Source organism: Somniosus microcephalus, unplaced genomic scaffold (assembly GCF_052327205.1).
Source record: "Somniosus microcephalus isolate GS21.2 unplaced genomic scaffold, FLI_Smic_1.0 scaffold108, whole genome shotgun sequence".
Classification (NCBI taxonomy): domain Eukaryota; kingdom Metazoa; phylum Chordata; class Chondrichthyes; order Squaliformes; family Somniosidae; genus Somniosus; species Somniosus microcephalus.
Genome location: NW_028225295.1, coordinates 42083 through 46379, shown reverse-complemented (window position 1 = coordinate 46379; position 4297 = coordinate 42083). Strand labels below are relative to the sequence as shown.

The 4297-nt window shown below is 49.5% G+C and overlaps 1 long non-coding RNA gene across 1 annotated transcript; it reads right to left on the bottom strand.

The window, feature by feature from the left end:
* Positions 1-849: 849 nt before the first annotated feature.
* LOC147083058 (uncharacterized) lies at positions 850-2486 on the bottom strand. Its single transcript, XR_015075991.1, has 2 exons — positions 2396-2486; positions 850-1014 (listed from the first exon to the last, which is right to left on the bottom strand). It is a non-coding gene; the product is annotated as an uncharacterized LOC147083058 (long non-coding RNA).
* Positions 2487-4297: the final 1811 nt, after the last annotated feature.

Here is a 4297-nt window from a genome sequence, read left to right as displayed (position 1 = left end):
TACATACACCCCGAGGCCTCTCTGTTCCTGCACCCTCTTTAAAACTGGGCCATTTAGTTTATATTGCCTCTCCTCATTCTTCCTACCAAAATGAATCACTTCACACTTCTCTACATTAAATTTAATCTGCCACGTTTCTGCCCATTTCACCAGTCTGGCTACATCCTCCTGAAGTCTGTTACTATCCTCATTGTTTGCTACATTTCCGAGTTTCGTGTCATCTGTAAATTTTGAAATTTTGCCCTGGATCCCCAAGTCCAGGTCATTGATATATATCAAAAAAAGCAGTGGTCTGAATCAATGTTCACGTTAAGTTGCGCGGCCACGCAGCCGGCTCACCGCCCTATAAATGGAATAAACGCGTATGCGCGGAAATTTGAATGGGCCGTGCAGCACGTTAAAGGGGCCACACCTCAAAAAAAGAGGGAACATTGATCCTAATACCGACCTCTGGGGAACATCACTGTTTACCTCCCTCCAGTCTGAAAAGAAACCGTTCACCACTACTCTCTGCTTTCTGTCCCGTGGCAGAAAATTGGGAGGGGGCGAGAGCAAACAGCACCTGATTTCTCGCCAAGCACTCAGGGGAGCAGGGGATTAGCCCTACTTTAAATGTCAGTCTCTTACATATACATTATAAAAAGGGAGACGCTGTCCCTTTAAAAATCGGTCATCCACGGGGACGCGGTCCCTTTAATGAAAATCTCATGGAAAAAGAGAGCGCCTGTCCCTTTAAGAGAACCCCCACCACTCCCATATTTTTCTTAAAGTGCTTGAAATTAATAATTGAAAACGCAGAAAATTAGTATTAAAAAAGTTAATTCAGGGGGAAAAAATATTTTTACTCACATTTGCTCCCCAGGGTTGCTTGTTTCTATTTCATCAATTTAAAAACGAACTGCTTTTTTTTAATGATCAGCCATGATCGCATTGAATGGCGGAGCAGGCTCGAGGGGCCGAATGGCCTACTCCTGCTCCTATCTTCTATGTTTCTATGTTTAAAACAAGTATCTTCTGTAAAATAAAATTAGTTTGAGCTGTAAAATCGGAAAGGAACATTAAAAATAAACTTTCCCAGGATCACAGATTCTGACCAGGCCGCTTTACAAAATGGCGGCGGGCCGATCCCAGGTCCTGCCTCCTCCTTCGCCGCGATTGGTTGGAGGACCAAAGCCCCTCGGTCCGTCCTCCAGGCTCCGCCTCCCCTCGCTCATTGGTGGAGAGCTCAGTGTCAGTCAATGCACGCCGGAGACGTCGTGACGTTGCAGGGTGGGCGGTTGGAGCAGGCGGGAAATTAAATTCATTTAAATTAAATCTCCCGTCAGCCTCCTCGGTCCCACTCAGCCGGCGCAAGTCCCGCCCCTCGGGCTCCTCCATTGGTTGGAGGATCCGCCGCCGGCTCGCTTCTCCAGTCCCGCCCTGGGTCCTATCTTCTATGTACTTTCAGTAATGACTTTTACAAACTGGTTTTACGGGAAATTAGAAGAGGGGGGGAGAGATTTGAAGACACTCGGTCCCTTTGTGACGCTAAAGTTGCAGCTGACCCCGCGCATGCGCCCCATGGCCCCGCCCCCTCCTGCTACACAGGCGCCCGGCCCGCACCGCGCATGCTCAGCACACACCCTGGGCCCCTGTCAATCATCCTCCCCCTCTGAACAGGCCCCTGCCCCTACTCCGCATGCGCCGCCGGGCCCCGCTCCCGAGGATGAGCCGTTACCGCGCCTGCGCAGGGCCTCGCATTCTGGGGAAGGCCCGGGCAACCACGAGGGTCCGGATCACCGGCGGAAAGTGAGTTTTATCAGGGTTTTTTTATATATAACGAAGAGAAGCGCGGGCGGGGAAATAAATAAAAAGAAAATACAAACCGGACCGTCCCAGCGCCCTCCCGGCAGCGAGCGGAGCGGATTGAGCGGTTGCAGCCCCTTGTCCGAATGGGCTCTTCCTGTGATGACGTCACAATTGTGCATTTGAAAGCAGCTTGTATTGTGAAGCTTGTGCCCCTTTGCCAGGCCCGCTGCCCCTCTCCCAGATTCCAGCCCCAGCTCTGTGCTGACCGAGCTGCTCTCACCTGGGGACAGCGCGTCACAATCGGCCCCAGCGCTCCTGAGCTGGAGAGGAGGCCCCGCCCCCTTGCCGCGCCGCCATTGGTTGAAGGACCAGGCCGCCCAGTTCAGTCCTCCCAGCTCAGCCCTCTTCCTATTGGTTAGCGCTCCCGTCAGTCAGAATCACATTGCTCCGGCTCACTCCGCCCCCCCGCGCACCTCAATCCGCTCCGTTCGGTGTCCGCGGCGGTCCCGCCCGCCCGACTGACTCTCAGGTTTGGTTTTTCTCGTATTTTACTTTATAATCTCGCTCTCCGCTCCCCCCTCGATTTAAATCGATTCCCCAACTTTACCCCGGCCGCTGATTTCGCCTCTTCCCCGGGCCCGGCCTTCCGTCTGCTCTCCGGAGACCCCACACAGGCGCACTGGCAGCCTCGATTCGTGGTGGGGCCGAATAAGCATGCGCGGCCCCGCCTCTCCACATTTAAAGGGACACCCACCCCCTCCACATTTAAAGGGACACCCACCCCGTCCACATTTAAAGGGACACCCACCTCCTCCACATTTAAAGGGACTCCCTCCCCCCCCTCTCATGTCCGCTACTGTGGAGGAGGAATTCTTTGAGTGTTTACGGGATGGTTTCCTGGACCAATATGTCGAGGAACCAACCAGAGATCAGGCCATCTTAGACTGGGTATTATGTAACGAGAAAGGATTAATTAGCAATCTGGTTGTACGAGGCCCGTTGGGTCGCAGTGATCATAATATGATCGAAATCTTTATTAAGATGGAGAATCAAGTTGTTGACTCAGAGACTAGGGTCCTAAATTTAAATAAAGGAAACTACGATGGTCTGAGAAGCAAGTGAGTAGGATTGATTGGGGAATGTCACTCAAAGGGTTGACGGTGGATAGGCAATGGCAAACATTCAAAGACCGCATGGATGAACTACAGAATTTGTTCATCCCAGTTTGGCATAAAAATAAAACAAAAAAGGTGACTCAACCGTGGCGAACAAGGGAAATTAGGGATAGCATAAGATCCAAGGAGAGGACATATAAATTGGCCAGAAAAAACAGTAAACCTGAGGATTGGGAGCAGTTTAGGATTCAACAAAGGAGGACAAAGGGATTAATTAAGAAGGGGAAAATAGAATATGAGAGTAAGTTTTCAGGAAACATAACAACTGACTGTAAAAGCTTTTATAGATATGTGAAGAGAAAAAGAACATAAGAAGTAGGAGCAGAAGTAGGCCATACGGCCCCTCGGGCCTACTCCGATATTCAGTAGGATCATGGCTGATCTGAACCTAGACTCACATCCACTTCCCTGCCCGCTCCCCGTAACCCCTAATTCCCTTATCAGTTAAGAAACTGTCAATCTCTGTTTTAAATTTATTTAATGTTGCAGCTTCCACAGCTATCTGAGGTAGCAAATTCCATAGATTTACCACCCTCTGAGTGAAGAAGTTTCTCCTCATCTCAGTTTTGAAACGGCAGCCCCTTATTCTAAGATTATGCCCCCTAGTTCTAGTCTCACCCATCAGTGGAAACATTCTCTCTGCATCCACCCGATCGAGCCCCCTCACAATCTTATATGTTTCGATAAGATCGCCTCTCATTCTTCTGAATTCCAATGAGTAGAGGCCCAACCTACTCAACCTTTCCTCATAAGTCAACCCCCTCATCTCCAGAATCAACCGAGTGAACCTTCTCTGAACTGCCTCGAGAGCAAGTATATCTTTTCTTAAATATGAAAACCAAAACTGCACGCAATATTCCAGGCGTGGCCTCACCAGTCCCCTGTATAACTGAAGCAAGACTTCCCTGCTTTTATACTCCATCCCCCTTGCAATAAAAGCCAAGATTCCATTGGCCTTCCTGATCACCTGCTGTACCTGCATACTAACCTTCTGTGTTTCATGCACCAGGACCCCCAGATCCCTTTGTACTGTAGCACTTTGCAGTTTCTCTCCATTTAGATAATAACTTGCTCTTTGATTTTTTCTGCCAAGGTGCATAACCTCACACTTTCCAACATTATATTCCATCTGCCAAATCTCTGCCCACTCACTTAGCCTGTCTATGTCCTTTTGCAGGTTTTTTATGTCCTCCTCACTCACTGCTTTCCCTCCCATCTTTGTATCGTCGGCAAACTTGGATATGTTGCACTCGGTCCCCTCCTCCAAATCGTTAATATAGATTGTAAAGAGTTGGGGTCCCAGCACTGACCCCTGCGGAACACCACTAGTTACT